This window comes from Mixophyes fleayi, chromosome 3 (genome assembly GCF_038048845.1).
Source record: "Mixophyes fleayi isolate aMixFle1 chromosome 3, aMixFle1.hap1, whole genome shotgun sequence".
Lineage (NCBI taxonomy): Eukaryota > Metazoa > Chordata > Amphibia > Anura > Limnodynastidae > Mixophyes > Mixophyes fleayi.
Window position 1 is genome coordinate 74,459,263 of NC_134404.1, and position 22,396 is coordinate 74,481,658.

Here is a 22,396-nt window from a genome sequence, read left to right on the forward strand (position 1 = left end):
GAGGCCTTGCATCGCAATACTTAAATTATGAACAGTCTTTCACGCATCACTGAAGTGATGCCAATTCTTCCTATACACTGCATCCTCAGACATCTTCATAGCTCAAGGAAAAAAGCGGTTGAATATTTCAAAACAGCCCATTTAATCAGGTGATAGCTTAAAAGCAAAATATTTATCGTTGGTACTTATTAGGTATCATTAGAAATTTGGACAAGTTGCACAGCATATTTTTGAATAAAGTGAAGAGGACCATAGGCAGAATCATAGTTTATCATCTCAGTCCGTTTTTGTCTTCCATAATCTAAAAATATATTTACTCAAATACCCAAATCAAAGAAATCCTGATTACAGATAGTTACTTTTTAAAAATATATATATATTTTGTGATGATTTGAAGCCACCATTCAGTCTCTCTCTAGTCGCTTGGGAATTAGATTCCATGTTGAAGGTTTTAAAACAACTTCTGTTTGAACAACCAGAGAGAGTGGAACTGAAATTCCTCCCATGAAAGGCCATCTTCTAAACCAAAGGTGGTTTCTGAAATCCACTTAAATTAGGATATTGTTATTCCATTTTTTTCCCCAGAATCTATGGAGAAAAAGGCACCTCTTCATTCATTAGATGTTAGGGCATTACAACGGGCGCACTCTAAGAAATTGGATGATCTTTTTGTTCTCTATGATGCCCACACAATAAAATAAAGTGGACTGCGCCTAAATATACAATAGCTAGATGGATCACTTTGTTGATTTACTATGTCTACATTGGGGTGTGTGTGTGTGGGGGGGGGGGGGGGGGAGCGTGTTCCTTACAAGATGAAAGCACATTGTACAAGATCAGCGAGCACATCATGGACAATACAGCGCCTCAACTGAACAGGTACGTCTGGCAGCCACATGAGGATTTTTAAAGAGACATAAATCCTAGATAAGCTTCACGGTGCAGTGGTGCCCAAGGGATTCAGCTAAAAAAAATTCTTCCCATCATTGAAGGGTTTTCATACAAACATTCAGCATGGCACTGAACACATTATTTTGCATTACAATCTGCCCTGATTTCATACTATATATAAGGTAGTATTACAGCTGGCAGCGTGGTGGCCACTTCAATGCTACTGTTCCCCTGTGGGTCTACACACGTTTTGTCAATAAGCTTTTTTCAGCCATCAACTGTGGGGGAACTGACATCCAAGACAATGATATAGGTTTCCTAGCGTAAAAGAAATCTTCTTCATTTGTGTGTGGAGTCAGTTACAAGACAGGGCATGCAAGAGGGAATCTCCAACATACCACCATGTTTACCCAGTACTTACCCATAACCAGAATGTACTTGTGAGATGAGAGCAGTGTTACATTTTTTTATAGGGCCTTTATTTGTTTCACCACCCAAAGGGTACACCAACCAAAGCTATACAATTCAGAATTAGACCTGGTGTGCCACAAAGGCTAGAAGATATCATATTGTTAGAGATCAGTCTCATATGTCTGCCATACTTTAAAATAGCTGACTCGATAAATAGTCTCAAAATGTACAGAGGTTGACTCCAGCAAGCACCATCCATTAGAGCTTTGAGTAGTGAAAGATTTTGTAGTGCTAATCTAGAATGATCAAATATACACACACATTTTTTTGAATAAATGTTGAATATATATTCAAAAAGGGGATTGTGATACCATATGAGGGGGGCGTATCAAGAGATAAAAATAATCTGTGTTATATGTAGACCACCAGGGAAAAGGGTCAGGTCATGGGGTTAGAGGGAAAGGTAGTGTATTCCACTAAGGAGATTTTTTTCCATGTGTTGGGTCAAACTTTAACCATATGATTGATTGTTTATTTGCCATTGCCATTGTCTCAAGCACAATTGTGAAAAGAAAGGTGAAGAGTGGACATCCCTGTCAGGTTTCATGTACAACAAGAAATGATTCTATTTCATTTCCACAGTGTTAGACTGAAATGTGGCAAGTTCGAGACCATGTCTATTTCTTGCAATCTGGTCCACCTACATCTGCCTGGAGAGCATGGCTGTTATCTTCATTCATTAGGGCGTTTAACATTGGTATAAGGCAGTGGTTCCCAAACTTTTGCAGTTCGCGGCACCCTTAGAGTCTCCAAATTTTTTCAAGGCACCCCTCCAAAATAATTTTTGAGCAGTCCTGTTTTAGAAGTAGTTGGGTCAAAAAATTGTAATAAGTATTTAGGTCAGGACAGAAATACTTATTTAGTTGTATGCAAAAATGCCGCCTCTGCATCCAGACACACTGCCCCCTCTCGCGCTGTGTCCCCCTCCACTGCCCCCTCTCGCGCTGTGTCCCCCTCCTCTGCCCCCTCTCGCGCTGTCACCCTCCTCTGCCCCCTCTCGCGCTGTCACCCTCCTCTGCCCCCTCTCACTCCTCTGCCCCACGCCAGCCATAAAAAAAAAAAGAAAGAACACAGAAACTTACCAATCCGTGGGGCGCCGGGACCCAGCAGCCTCCTCTCTCCTGCAGCTTGTTACTGACGTCAATATTCAGTGACAGCTGCGGGAGAGAGGAGGCTGCTGGGTCCTGGCGCCCGAAGGATTGGTAAGTTTCTGTGTTCTTTCTTTTTTTATGGCTGGCCCGCGGCACCCCAGTGACAGCGCTGCGGCACCCCTGGGAGCCGCGGCGCACACTTTGGGAACCGCTGGTATAAGGTATACACTGAGAGGGCAAAAAGGGAGTATACAGCAAACAACCCATGTGTAGGCAGGAGTAATAACATAATAGCATCGGAATTGGACTATCACCCAATTACTCTTCCCAACAGACCAAGTAAGGGACGTTAAAACCCTCAACTACTCATACCACTTTCATACTGCCGCCCCGGCAATATCCCGGGTTTTTGAGCGTCCCAGCTCAGAAACACCATTCATACTGCACCTTGGACCTCTATTGCACACCCGAGTTAGATTTTTTTAGAAGAGTCACAATTTTGAGTTTAAAATATTTTTTTTTATTAATTTGTTGGTGGAAAAAGCCAAAGTCTTCCTAACATACAAATTGTAGCAATGCATCCGACCACCCCCCCCCCAGCTGGAACTCCAGGGGCTACTAAATGTAGCTATTTTCACCTGGAGGCTGTAAAACCCCCAAAAAAACAGCTGCAAAGAGCAGCTCATGGGGCTCTGACCAGATGATAGTGCAGCTTTAAAAGGTTTGACCACTTTTGGAAGTCCCTATTCTCAGCATCCCTGCACCAACACAGCAAATTGTATTAGGTCATACACAGCTGCCTCTATGTATTCAAAAACAGCCACCAGTCCTACGAATACATTGGGGCATATTCAATTCTCGGCGGAAACAACGAAAATATCGCGGTCGATAATCGTGCGCGGAAAAACAGTTAATAGTCATTTACTCGCTGGATTTCAGCTCGCATCCTTCTGAGCCGCGAGCTGAAATCCAGTTACAAATTACCGTATTAACTGTAATAGTTTTAACGCCGCGGGACTTGAATTGAATATGCCCCATTGTGTGAGATCTTGCCAAAAACTCCCCCAAAACATACCAGATGGATTAATCTTCATTAATCTAATGGGGGCTAGATATACTTTATAAAGGATATATATGAATCTGCTCAAATCTCACTGACAGTGAAGTTGGGTTTGAGAGAGTTTCCCAACACAAGAACCTAAACTTCAGTTCCCAGCTCATCCCCTCATTTACACCAGTCCATCCGTATCAGATTTCCCTATCATTTACCCTGTGACATAACAAATCACTTCTACATATATTTTAATAAGCATTATTCTGTTTAGCGGTGATTCATGCTTCATAATCAGACTGTCGTTTCTCAATTAATTCAACCTTGAAGTGTAGGTTTATTGAACTGGCAAGCGATAATATGAGTTTGTCAGAGTCCCATTTTACTGGCTATTTGCATCCTGCAAATATCAATAGCATGTTGAATAAGGCCACACGGCCATCCACATAAACATGGACGTGTCTCGGGTTCCAGAAACGTAAGTAGAACTCTAAGGCATTAAAGGGGTTATGCATTTTTCTCCTTTAATGATATGTTGGTGGAGCCCCCATCATCAACACCAGGAGAAGATCTCAACTAGTGCCAGTCAAGACTATGCAGGTTATTCAAAGTTTCTTAGAATAAAAAAGTGCAACTAAAGCAGCATTTGAAGGGACAGGACCCACATCCAAATGTGGTGAACTATTAATTATACAAGGCTGTAACAGTCAGCAAGACTAGCGTTAGCGCTCTAATGATTTTCTTCTGCAAAAAGTCACCAACTGGTGAGAAACTACAAAACCACCCTTCAGCATATTGCAGAATGTACTAACAGGGATTTAGAGTCCACTCCTCCCAGATTTTCTCAACCTATGATACAATAGAAAGGCAATCATTCCTATGAATGTTGTGTGGTAAAGAAAAGTAAATGCAATGTGCCAGAAACAAATGTATCGAAGACCGATTAAAAACGACATGTTTACCAATACAAATGGTAGCAATGAGTTATAAGACATAACTCTCCTCTTAAGATGTTTAGTTAGGGAGTTCGGGATAACAAACAGTTTTGTAGTCTTAGGACTGTCTGATCTGTCCCCTTCCACATCAAACTCCATTGTAGGTTACCTTTTCGGCAATACTAAGCTCTGTAAGATTTAAACACTAAGGGGGGTATTCAATTGTTAGCGAGACGGGTGAAAATCCCGCGCTCGAACAAATATTACCGTTAATACAGTAATTTGCGCGTAAATACCGTTAATTTACTCGCTGGATTTGCGAGTAATTACCGTATTAACGGTAATATTTTTCGAGCGCGGGACTTTCACCCGTCTAGCTAACAATTGAATACCCCCCTAACTGCTCTAACCATGCAACGGGTAGATTAGCAGCAGCAGCACACAAGGGCACATTCATTTGTAACTTCATTCTGCAAAGGGATTTAGGAGTGAAATAGAAGAGGTCTTGTGAGAAACGGATGATAGCCCTACTGAATAAATAAGAGGTAGTATGGCTTTCATAGTTATACATGCAAGCAGCAATGGTTCCCTACATCTTTCTATAGAAGCATCATAAGAGAAAACTATATAAAAAAAAAGAATATGTAGACACTTAGGTATAGACCGAAAAAAAAAAAACAAAGAGCGATAGAGATAGATATCAATCTACCACATGCCTACTCTCCCAGAATGTCCAGGTGCCTCCTAGTCCACCCTTAATGCAATTCAAATCACATGCCACACAGTTGCTTCATCCCTCAGGGAGGTCCCCCAAAAAAGGCATTATGAGATAATACACATAGGGGGGTATTCAATTGTCGGCGGGATTGCCAAAAATCCCGCGGTCCACGCACGATTACCGATATTACGGTAATCGTGCGCGGATAAACATGTAATACGGTAATTTACTCGCTGGATTTCAGCTCGTAGCTCCCTGAACCGGTTTTAGAGCCTGGTTTTGAGTGAGGAGCAAATAGCAAATTCACACCTGGCTAAACCATGTTGCATTAGAGGGGAGATGCTACATTTAAAATGTAGGGACAGATTTATAGTTGGGATATGGCATGTTATAGATCATCTTTAATTTCAGTGTAAAAATTAAGCCATCGTGTATGTGTATGAAACATGAAGACAGCCAGTATTTTCCTTGCATGCAAAAGAAATAAGTCAGTTTGCATTGTAACACGGTTTGTCCAGGTGCAAAGTCAATTTCTCTCTTTGCTCCTAATTCAAATCAGGCTCAGTTCTCCAGCAGGAGTTGGATTTGCTATTTTCCCCCCAGTCACCCAGATGTTCATGCCAAACAGCCAGATTGCAGTCCAAGAATGCACTTCTTGGTCAAATGAAGATCACAACACAGATAGATAGAATTGGCAGTGACAATCAAATCAGAATGCATATAAACTGTGGAAAACACTTAAAAGCTCACAAACACCACAAATTTTTAGTCAAATAACCATGAAAAAAAAAAAACAGATTGTGTGTCAAGCTCTGGCTTGTGAAAAAGAATCATCTACATAGTAACATACTAAAGGGGAAACAAAAACTGTATAACATTTTGTAATTCCATCACAATGTCCAAAATAAAGTAAATAAAAACAAACCTTTTTTTAAAGAGAGTATACAGAATCCACAAAATTGTTACAAGTAATGGGTTTGTGTAACTTTAAGGAAAACTTTACAGTAAAATAGATGTGTGTATTTTGCAGATATAACTCCTATCCTATTTACATCTCCTAGATACCACTATTTAATATGTACCTTTAGTGCAGCATTCTCACCTATGGGAGGCATAGGCACAAAGTCTATGATCAGGCCCAACCCACCATCTAGCCAACTGTGATTTGGGAAAAAAAAGAGACCAAAAATGCCACCCAGACAACTTGGTTGTGTGGGATTCGTGAAATGAGGGTGGGAGCCGAGCAGTAGCCACCCAAATATGGGGCTGTGTGTATCTAGGAAACAGTTGTACATGGGATAGGTTTTATGTTTGCACAATAGACCCCTTTCAGCCCATTTTGCACTTAGAGATTCACAATTACCATAGTGAGAGGAATTAACCTCAAAACACTATTTACATTTTATATTTGTTGAGACACAACCTTTCATTTATATTGAACATATATTTTTGAATGTCTGTCTCTCACTGGTATAGCCTTCGCTTTATAGGATTACATTATTTTCAGAAACGGAAAAAAGTTTAGTCAAATTATTTTCTATGGTAAAAGGGACGAAGGTCTGGCCTACCACGCTGTCCAATCACCTAGATTACCCGTAGCCGAGAACATGATAAATGGGGCTCTGCAATATTGCTGTTCTATAGGATAAATCCTACTTTGCAGCACATTGGTGAGACCCCTACAATATACATAGACTGGTCACACTGTAATACTCCGTGTAATAGGATCCCCGGCACTCAGGTAAACATACTTATACACTGTACGAAGCACGTTTTGTATTATTAATCGTGAACAGTAAGGAGTGAGAGGCCTAATGCAATCGTTCCGTCCACTACATAAGACAAGAGGCGCATCTGGGGAGGCCCGCATCGTTACGGTGGAAAGGCCCGCTCACTACACACACCAATCATGGACGAACGTACTCTGTACATACGAAGCTAGGGGCCCAGCCCGCAGTCACCTCCTCGCCCTCACACGCCCCTTTCGGTTAACGATTCAGCTGACTACGCCGCTTTCTAAGACGATGTGTACGGTTCCGGTTCCGGTCTCGGTCTTTCTCTCCTTTCAGTCGTGCTGAGCCGCACTCCGCCATTAATCACGTGACTGCTGATGCCACGCCCCTTCACCCTGGCTGAACTAGAGTAACAGGCGCAGCAACATTTTACGTCAACGTGTTTTTTTTCTCAAGTGAACTTTATTGACAGACACAGGACCGCGTACAAAATGACTCAGAGGCTCAACTCCCAATATAACACTATGTAATACACACAGGTCTTCTTTTAGCTATTGCAGTAATCTGGGATACTCCAAAGTTTTAAAGGCTAACACTAATTTTACCTGTGTCCATATATGTAAACCCAGCCCAGACCGTGTGTTACAGTTTTGTTTGTTGGGTGAACAGAAGGACTGTTTAACATAATAAATATATATGTATACTGCAATCTCAGGATGTGCTTCAAGCTCTATTTCAGAGAATATTTATTAAACAGTATTACATGATTGTTAAGGGACAATCAAAATCAGTGAATAAATCAATTATGTAACAGGTTTGTGAGTAACAAAGAAATGCCACTTTTATATTCTTTAATTAATGAAAGTGATTAGACATTATTACATCTAAAATTTTGTGAAAATAAAAATAAAAGCTCTTGTGCTTTATATCAGGCTTCAATATACATAGCAAAATATACCAGTATAAAAATGTATAAGTACAGGTTATTGAAATATACAAAATTCTATTTAGTCCTAACATATCATTCATTACCTCTCTGTATTACCCAGTATTGTTTTATTATTTTGTTTGTTCCCAATTGTAAAGAGCTACGGAATTTGCTGGCACTATATAAATAGATTATGATGATCATCATCCCTTAGATTGTACGCTTGTGAGCAGGGTTCTCTTACCTCTCTGTCTGTATGTATTACCCAGTATTGTCTTATTAATGCTTGTTCTCAATTGTAAAACGTTACGGAATTTGCTGGCCCTAGATAAATAAATGTTGATGATGATGATCAGAGGCGGGCTGGCGAGTCTCAGCCCGGGGGCGCACAGGCGGCCGCATCACATGACAGGCGATGCGGCCGCCTCATCAATGACGCGGCCGCATCGCCTATCGTGATGCAGCCGCCTGTGCGCTGCCGCGGCCGCATAGCGTGTTTTGCGATGGGGGACGCAGGTAAGTATTAACAAAAAAACGTGCATTCACGGGGGGGGGCAGCCCGAACAGGGGTCAGACGGAGCGGCCCGGGGGACCGATGCCCCCCGCCCCAGATGATGGTGATCAGCAACATTTATTAATATAGTGCCAGCAAATTCCAAAGTGCTTTACAATTGGGAACAAGCATTTGTAAGACAATACTGGGTAATACATACAGACAGAGTGGTAAGAGAACCCTGCTCGCAAGCTTACAATCTATGGGACAATGGGAGTTTGAAACACAGGGACATATGCTACATCATATTGCACATTGGACCAGCTAGAATGCAAAGGTAAAATGTATTCAGTGGGCTGTGTGATCAGTCACACAGCAATGTTGTTCAGAGGGTTGTTGTCTTGTGTTAGCTGTGTAGAGGGTGGTAATGATTATGATAATTCCATCAAAATAATACAGAACCTGCAAACATAAAATTTTTGCAGGTTCTGTATTATTGCTGAAGGGGGGGGGGGGTTCAAGTGTGAACGTTAAGATCAATCAGAAGCCGCAAGCTCTCCAGTTTTGCTCACCCCAACTCCCATCAGCATGGCTTAAAGTCTGGGGGTGAGAGAAACGGAGGAGGCCTGTTAACCTCTGTTAAAAAAAATATCCTAGGCAGTAATACAACTTTAATAAGATAACTTACATTCTCACTTTTACATGTTTGGAATCCATGAATTTAAAATATACTTGCCTATTTTTTAACCTTCCCTCTGGGAGTTTCAGGAGGGGAAGTCCACATGAGTGTACACGTGATTTGCATCACTGCACAGCAGGTGGTGGGGCCATGAAAGATGCAAATTTGCATTATCAGGCCCCACCCCCTACTGCATGATGACGTGAATTGCGTCCCCATTCAGCAAAAGTGGAGCTTTAATGATGGAACTATAGTTAGAACCAGAAAGATAGGTTAAGGTGCCAGATATATTACCTGCTTTTTTCTTTTCTGAAATATATATATCAGGGTGAACAGCTAATTGTTCTGGTCGTTAACATTTTCCAATATACGTAAATACTATGTTTAATCTGCTCACTATGAGTACTCTTGATTAAAATGACAGGATCTTATGTCATCCCCCCCTTTATGAATTTATTGGGGGGTAGCTTTTTTTTTTTTTAGTAAATCTGTTGTTAGTATAAATGTAACTTGCTCTAGAAGTTTGGTCATATTTTTGTGTAAGTCAGTCAGATGGATCATTATATTTAATATTACCTGTAATTCTTTTAGTCCTTAAATATTCTGGTTTAATGAGACTCTTTAGTAAGACTGGAGGATGGCCTTTGTTAGCTTTCAATATATAGTTGTGGTCATTAGGCTTAGAGAATGAGTCAGTCACCAATTTTTGTACCTCATTTACTAAATTCAACATCAAGATAATTAGCCATGGAGATTGTATGCAAATTGACAGCAAAATGACTACCACTATTACTAGATATATATATATATATATATATATATATATATACGCAAGGGAGAAATATTCGAAGGTAAAGAAATATAAAAATATATATGACTATGTTCCCAACTGTTGTTACAATATCTATTTATTTTATTTTCTTTTATTTAAAAACTCATCATATACAACTAAAACATAGAAGAAAAATCCTTGCATCTTATAAGCATTAAAATATCTTTTGCAACTATATGATAATAAACATTTTCAATAGGACACAGTTATAAGCCTTTTCTGCATCAGTGGATAGAAGCATTGAAGTCGATGTTGAACATGAGGCCAAATAAATCAAATCTATTACCTTGGTGGTGTTGTCCCGTGCCTCACGACCTGGGACAAAACCTACCTGATCTGAATGAATTAGATCTGGAAGCATAGATTTAAGTCTATTTGCAATAAGTTTTGCATACAACTTAACATCTACGTTCAACAAGGAGATAGGCCTATAGCTTGCATATTGAGAAGGATCCTTCCCCTCTTTGGGAAGCACCGTTATATGGGCTTCCAGACTTTGTGTGGAGAAAAAAGGAATCACTAGAAATCGCATTAAAGGCCGAAACCATCAGGGTTATCAACTTATCTTTAAAAGTCTTATGGGGGTATTCAATTGTTAGCGAGATCGCCGGAAAAACGAGCGCTCAAAATATATTAGCGTTAATACGGTAATATGCGCGTAAATACCGTTAATACGGTAGTTTACTCGCTGAATTTCATCTCGCAGCTCAGGGAGCTGCGAGATGAAATTCAGCGAGTAGTTACTGTATTAACGCTAATATTTTTAGAGCGCTCGTTTTCCGGGGATCTCACTAACAATTGAATACCCCCCTTATAATATGAAATAGAGAAGCCATCAGGACCTGGACTTTTACCCGAGGGTGTAGATTTAATTACTTCCCTCAACTCACTTTCAGTGAAGGGTTGTTCTAGCTTGTCTATATTAGAATCTGAGAGAGTGGGGAAGCCAATCTCCTTCAAATATGTCGTAATCTGAGCTGATCGTACTACCTACAGTGTCATTTTCTAAAGTTTCAAGATTATATAGTTTGGTGTAATAAGTGTGGAAGGCATTAGCTATATCTGAAGTTAGTTTACATTCACAATCACTACCGTCTTTAATCATAGCAATGTATGTCTTTGCTCGTTGTTTACGTAAGGCCTTAGCCAACATGGTACCTGGTCTATTTCCCCATCTAAAGAAACGGTGGCGGCATCTCCGGAAATCTAACTTAACTTTGCCATAAAGTAAATTATTAAGTGCTGTCCTCGTCTCCGTCAATCTTGTTAATAGATCTTTAGACATTTTGGATTTATGTGTTGTTTCTAAATCTCTAATCTGTTTGAAAAAATGATCACGGTATGCAATTTTTTCTTTCTTCAAGCGGGAGCCTAACTCCATAAGTTTACCTCTTATGACACATTTATGTGCTTCCCAGATAGTTATTTCTGAGACGTCAGGAGTAATATTATCAAAAATATAATCGTCTACAGCAGCTGTTAAATGGTCTTTACAATATGTGTTTTGGAGAAGAAGCTCATTAAGACGCCAAGTGCATTTTCTAGTCATTAAATGGGAAAGTTGAAAAGTCAATGATATGGGTGCGTGGTCTGACCAAGTTATTTGATCAATTGATGTTGTTAAAAGCTTAGGAAGAAACTTATGTGAAAGGAAAAGATAATAAATTTGTGAATATACATCATGAGGGTGAGAGAAAAAGGAGTAATCTCTTTCCCCTGAATGTTGCAGGCGCCATGTGTCGACCAGTTGGTGTTCATGAAGGGTACGTCTAACCTACAGTGTTGTGATCTGCGTACATTCGTCCGACTGCTGGAAGTGTCCAATTCTGGTTGAAGAGTCCAATTTAGATAACCTCCCACAATTAGAATTCCTTCTGTGTATTCTGCTACTTTATCTAATACCTGTGAAATAAACAGTGGTTGACCTTGATTAGGTAGATATAAGTTTACAAAAGTGTATGTTACTTCAAATAAACAACACTTTATTAGGAGTGCTCTTCCATTAAGCAAGACAAATTTTTTGAAAATCTGAAAAAGGGAGTCTTTTGGAAAACAGAATAGCAATAGCAATAGAATAGCTGAGAGTTTTCCGGCGGGTTTCAAAAAAAACCAATCAGATTCTAACTATCATTTATTTAGTACATTCTACAAAATGATAGCTAGTATCTGATTGATTGCTATAGGCAATATCTCCACTTTTCAAACCCCCCAGAAAACTCTCAGCTTGATACATTTACCCCCCAGAGTCTTACCTTTACAATTATTACTAAAATATGAGTTCGTATAGAAACCATCTGAGAGCAGTGGAGCAGATCCCTGTTTAAAATGAGTTTCTTGGAAGAAAACAACATCTGCTCCCAGGTGTCTCATTTCTTTTACTGCCCGTGATCTTCAGGAAGGTTAGGACCCTTGGCATTTATTGAAACTAATTTAAGTTTATCTGTCATGGTGGATCAGAGTAATTCAAAAAAGCATTTCTGATGTTCTCAAGAATAAATAGTTGGTTGGGCATTTGTGAATAGTAAATGACCTTAGACTTTATACATATGTAGTGAGTTACTGAATTTAAGGCTGGTGGGAAAGTAAGGGTAGGGAAGCTACATAAAGGAAAAGACAACATAGACAAATAGAGATTAAAAAAACAAACAAAGATATAACAAATAGTATACCTTCAAATTGCTCCAGGGAAATGGGTGTGGAAAAGCCACAACCATCTTTCGAATTTCTTCCAGTGGTGGGAGATAAAGGGGGGGTTAATGACAGTGACTAACAGAGTCATCTTATAAGTATATCAAAAAGTTGCAATAGGATAAAACATTAATACTAATAAAAATAGAACTAACAATAACCATCACATAGCAATTCTCATAGTAAAATTAATCTATTCTCTCTAATCTATTTATCTATCTAATCTAGAATCACCTATTGTAAGAATTACTAAACAGACCAGAAACAGGCATAAGATTAGGAATTTGAGGATTCTGGTGGATCTTGATGTCTCCTTGTCTCATTTCTGGGGCTTCCTATTTTTTGCCAGGTTACACTGCAAGTTGGCTGTGGTCAGGCAAATTGCGGTTGCCATTCCGGGAGTTCTACCTCCATTAAACCCAAGTGAGAACAGAAAGGCTTAATGTCCTGGGGTGTTCTCAGAAAACTCTGTCTTTCGGTTGTTGGACACTTGTAGGTTGAGAGGAAATCCCCAACAATATTTAATATTCTTAGAACGTAATATGTCTGTCAAGGGTTTGAGCATACGGCGTAGTTGTAAGGTATGCCATGAGAGATCTTGGAATATCTGAAGTCTGTTGCTATCGTAGTTTATTGCATCCAATTTCCTAGATTTTTGGAGAGTTGCTTCCTTCTGTACATAATAATGAAGCCAACAGATTACATCTCTTGGGCATTCAGATGGAGAACCTCGCGGTCTGAGGGCCCTATTGGCTCTGTCAAATTGAATGTTGGTGGTAAGGTCCTGTTCTAGAATTTTATTAAAAACCTTAGTGAGAAAGGCAATTAAATCTTGTGTAAATATGTCCTCAGGAATCCCACGAATTTGCAAATTGTTTCTGCGGCCCCTGTTATCAAGATTATCAACTCTGCTTTGTAGTAGTTGTAATTTTTGAGCTTGTTGAGCTACCGTATCATTAAGATCATGACGTGCTATGACCTCATCCTTAAAATCTTCTAATGTAGACATTCTTGATGATAGTCGGGTCAGATCGGCCTGCAGAATTGCAACTTCTTTTTAAACTGTTTCCTTAAGTCTGATCTCCAATAATTCAAAATATCTCTTAGAAGGAAGCTCAGCCTTTGTGGGTAAGGATTTTACTTATTGTAAGATCGCCCCGATATCTTGATTGGGACTCACAGAACAATCAATAAAGGTAGAAATAGTTGAGGTAGCCATTTCTGCAGACTTGGAAACCTCTGGCGAGGATGGAGAACTATTATCTTGTTCTGGAGAAGTAGCTGTAGAATGAAGATATTACCGTATATCCTGACGTCTAGGTGTTTCTGTGGGTTTTTTCGTGAATGCGCTTGGACTGGCCTTTCTTATTTTTGCCCATTAGATGACCACTCCAAGATTGTCAAATAGAGAATAAAGGTACAGAAGTTAAGTATAGATTTGCTTTGAACCAATAATCTGCTTTGTCACAAATCATCTCCCCCCGGTAGGTGGGGGGAGATCTAGTCAAGGCACAGTAAAATGTTAAAGTCCTTTATGGATAGAATATTGTCTAATTTCTACAATTATATAAAACAACAGGATGATACCCTTAAATATTATTGTTTAAGAGGTACATGAAAATTGTGGCCATTTTCAAAATATCTTAGTGTGCACAACAAAGGTAAATTATTTGGGATTAGGAGGCTGGTTTAGCTGGATGATGTTATTGGGTTTTGGATCTAAGACTAGTCCAAGAATGACCAGTGTGTGTTGGATTCGTTGAATGTTAGCCAGCTGAACCAGATCGATGTGAATTCTGTGAATTTGCTTTGGGTTGAAAGAATGATGCCTTCCATAAACATGTAAAAATCGATCCTATTAAACCAGTCAGTGCTTGATGGACATTTGTCATATCTCCAGTGGGCAGGTATTACAGCCTTCACTGCATTATTTAAGTGCTTCAGAAGCAATTTTTTTACATGAGTGGTTTGGGATCAGAATGGGTATGGTTTAAAATATATAATGGATTCTAGGCAGAGTATTCATCTTTATATTCTTATAATATTAATTCTTCAAAGCCATGAAAATGCATAGGCTAACTGAACACAGACATGTCTGGAACCCAGTGCCACCAAGGCTTTTAAGACAGTAATAGCTGCTGTTTTAACAGTCCCACTGGCACCTGTTCCAGACAGGTGGCACCACAAGGTCTACCCTTGTTCTGGTGGGTCCCATGAAAGAAGGGCGCCTTTACAAATATACCTCTGCTCTCTCCGAGTAGATGGATTCAGTGGCGCAACTACCAGTGGTGCAGCAGGTGCAGTGCACTGGTGCCCATGGAGATAATAGGGCCTGCTGCAGAGGAACTAGTGAGCTGTGGACCCCAGTTCCCTCCTCCCTGCTTCCCTGCACCGGGGCCCACAACTTGCTAGTTCCGGCTCTGGATGGATTAAAAATTCTGCTAGGGAAATGTGAACAAAAAATGATGGCTACACCTTTGAATTTATTTTCTGGGTTGTCGTTGCAAAAAGACACGTTGAAATTGTCTCGTTTCTAATTTGGGGATAGCGTTCAGAGCATTTGTATTTCATATATAGTTATCCTTTTTTGAACAGTCAATATCAATATTGCAAACAGTATTCTGAATATATGGAACATGGGTGTAAAGAGTTTGCAAATGCTTAATACCCACAGGGTAGATGAGATTCAACAGAGGAGTGAATGAGAGACTGCCATAAAACTAGGCTTTAATTACAAGGCTTTTTCTTATTAATGGGTCTAACTTCTTGTAAACAAGTTTATTGACAATAAAAGGGTAAAGAATTTTTAAAATTCATCAGGGAGTAAACAAGAATAACTTCTACTCAAACTTATAAAATGATTGTAAAACTAAGTTGGCACATGGGGCTTTCTTTCCCAGTAAAAGATAGTTTTTTCTGTTTGTAGCGTCTGACTGTCTGCCATTTTTCAGTACATGGTACATCCGGCAGGTCTAGTTGAGAACAGGCGAAATGACAGTCCGGAAGTGATATTTTCCCAAGATCTAATGTGTCGCAGTATTTGCCCAAGTCCTCAGGGTGTAAGGAACTTACCTCTCCTCGTTCCTGTTCTCGATCGCAGCCGATGTTCCTTTCATCCGGTGGCGCGCGGCTGAGGTCATGTGACATGCAGGCGGGGAATTTGAAATCCCTTCCTCCTTTATCTTGCTTGCTTTGACATACTGCCTGTGTCAGAGCAACAAGTTACAGCTTGGTGTCTGGCTCTCTCCCTCTGTGTATCCTGTGCTGACTCCTGGTGCTTCCTCTGTGTATGACCTCTGCCTTGCTTGACCATTGCTTCTGGATCATCCTGCTGACATTCTGTGTATCCGACTTGGCTATTTATATTGACTTCTCAGCTGCCCGTGCTCCAGTGTATCTGACCCTGCGACTCTCCTACTGTGGTATCGCTTCAGTGTATCCGACCCGGTGCTCCACTATACGTGTCAGAAATCTTCAGTCTGTGCTGATCCATTTCAGCTAATTATCCTGCCCTGCTTACCGCTTCAGAGTCTGCTATTACGTCAGGGGGCTAACCTAGGGGCCGCGACCTGCAGGTTTCCGGCAGCAAAATCCACCCCGCCCTGCGGCGGTTCTTGGTGAAAACCGAGGGGGTCCGTTAGATTCTGCGCCCTGGGTAGGCCTGTGTCAACTCTGACTAATAGGAGTCTCCCGTGAAACGTAACACCGGGTCATTCAGAGTGGCCCACTTTTCATTGTGGGGTAGGCTTAAAGGGAAGCTACATCTGTATTTCTGTCTTTGATGTTTTCATTTTGGAGGATATCTTTCAGAGGACGTAACAAGTGTCTTTGTTGGAGAGTATTCTAGGATAAGTCCTGAAAGATTGGAATCTTCTGGCCTTCAAAATCTATTCCTTCTAGGCACCTGTTGCGTCTGATGATTTCTTCATTATTATTATAATAGTGAAGCCTACAAATTACATTGTGTAGCCTGTCTGAGTAGGGGATACATTTATCAAGCTGCAGGTTTGAAAGAGTGGAGATATTGCCTATAGCAACCAATCAGATTCTAGTTAGCATTTATTTAGTACATTCTACAAAATGACAACTAGAATCTGATTGGTTGTATTAAATAAATTCTATAGTTTTCAAATAAGCATTGCATAGGCTATTGTATTGTGTTTCCAATGCACAAAGTGATTTATTTTAGCAGATGTAAATAGTTAACAGTTCAATACATTATTATATTATTATACAGTACAGTACAGCCAATACCAAAAGATACATACATACCGCTGCGCTACCGCGGGCACCAGTGAACAGTAGTTCAGCCTTGAATACTGTGGTCAGAGAAGACTGACAACTGGGAGCGCAGCTATGATTATATATACACTCAGTGTTACAGAGAGAACAATGCAGATGACGTAGCTTGCTTCTATAGGTCCAGGGTAAACAGGTCATAGACTAGATCAAACAACCCCCTCAAAGGCTGTGGTCAACATTCCAGATGATTCTCCCGCCCAGAAACCAGTTACAACTAGTCCATTAGCATTTTACAGTCTGATATCAATCTGACAAGATAGTGCCTAACATCAATAACTAGAGTATGCAATATGCGATCTCTTCGGCGATAGAACCGGACAGCTGCTGATGAATAAGGGATAAGAATGATATCAGACATGACACATTTCCTATGACCTGAACCTTAAATAACACTGAAGTGTACATATAATAATAATATATAAACTAATAATAAACTAAATGCTATCTGTTTATAAATTACTGTGTAACGAAACCAATATGAATATGAATAACTAAATGTTGTAATGCGAGTGTGTGCGTGCGTATTTTACCGTGCGATCGCCGTATGCCTGAGTGCAATTGACCAATAAAACAATATTAACCAATATACTTTCGTTCATCCAATTATACGACCTCGACAGTTCCAATCTTTGATAGTATTATAAACTATCACCTTAAAGATGTTATATGCAGGACCTCAGTAACACGTTTCATTGTTTTGTAATGCAAGTCCCCCTTGTTGTATGACCACGCTGTTTGTAGATCTAAACAAGTTATCATAAGAGAGAGTCTTAATCCTCAAAACGACTTCTTCTTTTACTATAGACCGTACACTTCTGGAGCTTGGAGGTAACCTTTTGTATGCCCTTCAAGGGTGCAATAAAACACGTAATACATTATTTGGAAAGGTACAGAGTACAATAGAACATGTATCAGTTATACAGAATACTCTACTACAGTTCTTCAAGTTTAACAGGTTCATCTGTCCAACGCATGTCTATAAGCTCAGAATACATTTAAACACTTCATGTTCATCAATAACATGATCCTATGTCTATCAATAATGTCATATACAATCTCCTTCAGCTTTGCGTTAATATACACACTTCTAATTATGTCATCAGTTCTTTTCATCAACACTTGTGGGCGGGCTATTGTCTGTTCGTTCTTCCCAGTCTCCCAATACTCAGGTTTCTTTGTACATGAATTAGTGATCGACTTGCAAACTATTGGGAGACTCCAGACTAAGGGACCTAGGTGTTGTACTTTTCCCCTAGTGACCTCCCACCCATTATTCGGGTATCTCAAGAATATTTAGTGGAAAGAGAACTAATCCTACTTGATATAATCACTAAGGCACGTGAGAGCACGCCCAGCACTATGTTTGGTCTCAAACCTTACCCACCCAAGAATGATAATCATTCTCAAGGATGCCTGCTCAAGTCCGAATATTACTGGACTGGCATCGCTGGGTGTACCTCTTTTTTAACTATGTGGTCAACGTACTTACGGACGTAATGTTACTCAGACAATAGCCCCTCGCACTTTCTCCAAGCTCCAAGGTTTCCAAATTTTTCTTTACCCCCTGAATTGAATAGAGTAATTGGCTGGACCGATTATGCTACTAACTTCTCCTTCATCACCAACCCCTCAATATCATTACTTGAACCAGCCTCTGTCACCTGTTAACAATTAAAAGAATTGACCATCCTGAGAAGAGGATGAAACGAGAGAAACACAAAACAGGAAAACTACAACTTCATGATGGACAGCTGTCTTAGCCTTTGGCTCAGGTGCTACTAACTGCATTCGAGGCCTTCCAGAACAGATTCATGAGTGCCGTTGGACCCTTCTCTGAGTGTTGGCTCCTCTGCAGTGGGTGGAATGGGTACCAGTGTCTCTGCTACTCTTGGTGCTGGTAGCTTACACTTGGCACTTGTCTGCCAAATAACCTGAACCTAAGAACTTGCTGTTCCACAACTTACTCTCCCGGTCCAACATCCTGACAGTTAGTGTTTCTTTTCAGGAAACAGTGTTTTGACCGTTCTCGGTTGCCGTCTCACTGTTTACCTCTCAAGGGCTAAACTAGTCTCTTAGTTACAAATTCATCCCAAGAGGGGTCAAGAACATTTCAAAAGCCAACAAGTTAAGATGCTGCCTAGGAGTGACTTTGATAGCGGGGAAGGACTAGTGGCCGAAGCTATCAGCCACCTCAATCAAGTTCCAACTCTCGTTCTATTCAATTCATTCTAACTAGTATCGTTACTTTATGTTCACACTGGTTTGGGGCTAATCGAAAGCATGTAATTTGTTACCACTACTCATACGTTATACATTTATTATCAATACAATGAATACCCCTATCACCTATTATAACTCTAGGGCTATCACATTGAATAACAAAAGCTTTGAGTATGACACAGTAATACATTAGACACATTTCAATACACCTTTACCCAGACATATTTCATTGCTACACCAGTGTATACTTGAGGATCCTGCATGGTGGTAATTGGATGACGTGTATTTGTTTTACCTGGAGAAAAACCCATCTGCAGGAGGGATATGGGATGGCTCTATTGGTATCATTTTCCTGACATTCTCTTAATCAAGACAGGACGTTGCCGTCCTACTAGCTTGAGAAGAAATGTCTGGTGCACCCCAATATTCTCTTACCAGCTTACGCATACCTTCTGTACTCATCTGAGCCAGACCATGTGCTGCCTCCGCTAGGTCTGGAAAATACACTCTGGGAGCTACTGGTCTACCTCGTCCATCTCTCCAGAGTCCGCCAGACTCCTCACCACATCTCTTCACCTTCCAGTTTATTCTTCAGGTAACATAAATCTTCATATATTAACCAATATGTGTATGCGTGCATGTGTGTGTGTGTGTGTGTTCACATTTTAAAACTAAAACAATACAACAAAAAACAAAACAAAACATAGATTTGTTAGCTGTCACATAAAACCCTGCTGTCTATTTGACAGCTATGTTTGCCCTTGCGTGACAGCGATGTATGGTCGTGTGTGTAAGTGTGGACTTTACTAGCAGCTACTTCAGTTGGTAACTGTGTCACTGTGTAAAGTCCTCTATGTAGTGTCCTACTCATGTGCTGGTATTGCTATAAAAAAAAGATTTTTCAGTCAACTCAACATCGCCCCCTAGACTAGAAAAATGCTGAAGGCCAATGTATATCAATCGATTTTCCCTCTGCCAACTCACATGCCATTCTCAGTACCTCACATTCAGCTACTTGACTAAGTGAGAAAGACAAAGGGGTCTATTTCTATAACACTTTCTTCAAATTTAACAGTATCCAGTAAATGTCAGTTTAACAGTAAAAAATATAAAACACGAAAGTTCTACATTTTCTAGGGTTTCACATTATGTCATATCTTGTGGCAAAAATCCTACTCCAATGTTCTACACAGAGATGCATATCTGTATGCCTAACGTCTAGCAATCTCTCCACCCTTTGTGCATAAATATAAAGGCACACTTTGTACAGGAGGCAAAAAGCAGATATGCATTCTAAATAAAAAAACATGAATCATTTTCTTTTCACACAAAACTTTCTGCTTAACAACATTAGCAGCTTCTATACACATAACACCAAACCCCTGACTGTTTCTGAAACTCATGTCAATCTAGTGTGTATATCCCTGAGTTTGTCTTATGTAAAAAAATATTTTAGCCCCATTAATGAGACTGTGTCTATGTCTTTTCGTATCTATACAAGAGCAGAGAGAGAGAGAGAGAGAGAGAGAGAGAGAGATACTAGCATAGATGTAAAGAATGAGAAATAAGAAAGCAATGAATAAAAGGAATACAAGATTTGAATACAAGGGTTTGAAAACAAACATACATGCAGAAAGGGAGATTTTACAGCAAAAATGACAGCTGGATTGGACTCAATAGGAAAATGGCTGTATTCATTTCACTAATCCCCTTAGCTATTTGCTAAACTATGACCCCTCCTCATACTTGACTAGGAGGTCTTACATCAACCATGCAATCCAGTGTCGTCCGTCATTTGTTCATTAAGAACTCGGTATCACATTAACTACATACCTTTTCAATGGACTTCCTGACTTATGACAGAGAAATGTAAAAATTAACTCTTGATGACTCATCTGAGATACATAAAACGATATTTTGGAGCAAAGTATGTACATACTTCATTTTTGGATAATGATTCTCAGCCAAACAAATCATCATGAGTCACTGCAGCCTAAAACAAAGAATGCTCCAATGATCCATTGTTAATTTGTCTTTCAAGAGTAATTCTTCTATTTCTCTATCCCACCCCTTTAAACACTAAGGGGTAAATGTATCATACCCCGGTTTTTTCAACTCGCCGGGAATTGGCGAGTTGACAGCTAAAATTTAAAGCGGCGCTGGCTTGTAAAGGGAAACTTCCCTTTACAAGGCAGTGCCGCTTTAAATTTAAGCTGCGAAGACGCCGATCTCCCGCGAGTTGCAAAAACCGGGGTATGATACATTTACCCCTAAGTCTATATTTCTTTTGTGTACCCTTATCTGTGAGAAGGAAAACAAGATAGTTATCTTAAAACAGCAAATGAAACAAACATTTCCATTCTTTACCATCGGCCAGCGATCAGAAAAGCAAGTATGTGACAACATAAAACAAACAAGCAAAATCAACAAAGATTTGGCCATCGCTATCTGAGCACTGCAAAAATAGTCTGTTGCATTTTCACTGTCCTTTTGTTTGATAGTAAAAATTTTACTCCACTCCACTATCGTAGAAAAGTATATGGCCAACTGAGAAATTATGTGGTTAATATTTTCATGGTTATCGCCCTCTGTTGAGGATATATCCTTCTCCAACATACAATCCTTAATAAATTTTTGTATATCAGTATTGAGCGGAAGACAGGTCTTCAATAATACTCGCCAATCGTTATTAGTTGGCTCGTACATATTACCATAATATCTAATAAACTTCTGACATTTGGCCAAATCTTTTCTAGGATCAGGGAAATCAGACAAAATTGAAAACATTTCAGACCTAGTCTATGGATCATGCTTTGCTACATGTTTTAAGGGAACTTCACCATCTCTGTCCATCTCCCCATTTGGAACTGCTGTTGTGCGGACAGGATGTAAGCCTACCAAATCCCTACATTCTGAACTAATTGTTGGAATTGCTGTTGCAGTACACTGGATGTCTCCCCCTGTGTTAACCTTTACATTATTCTCACCACTTTCAGCCGCTGCCCCTGCTGGTGGGATCGTTCTTTTCTTTGTCCTGAAACATTACTTTTAACATTACTTAAAACAAGATACAACTTACTAGTTACAGTTTTTACATTTTTGGTATTGGCTGTACTTATCGCCTCGACTGAATTTGTCGGGGGCGCGCTAGCGCTCAGTTCTCCACGCTTTGCAACGCACGCTTCCGGAACGCTTATTTCCGGTACGCTTACTTCCGCTGAGCACGCGCTTCCTTGCCATGTGTACCCTTCTTGTTGCCACAATTTTAAACAGTCATCATGTTCAATTCTCGTTTTTGTTGATTTAATCAACCACACTTTATCTCTAACATTATTTAACACCTCTGAGTCAAAACTACCTATGT

General features: G+C 39.9%; 1 protein-coding gene and 1 long non-coding RNA gene across 3 annotated transcripts in view; both read right to left on the reverse strand.

The window, feature by feature from the left end:
• Nucleotides 1-7,283, reverse strand: part of WDR33 (WD repeat domain 33) — a 63,596-nt gene extending 56,313 nt beyond the window's left edge. For both annotated transcript variants that reach the window (XM_075201825.1, XM_075201824.1), the window contains exon 1: nt 7,081-7,283. The gene's annotated coding sequence lies outside the window, so the exon portion shown is untranslated. The remainder of the gene's footprint in view (nt 1-7,080) is intronic.
• Nucleotides 1-22,396, reverse strand: part of LOC142143738 (uncharacterized) — a 713,023-nt gene that overhangs the window by 176,843 nt on the left and 513,784 nt on the right. The window lies entirely within an intron of this gene.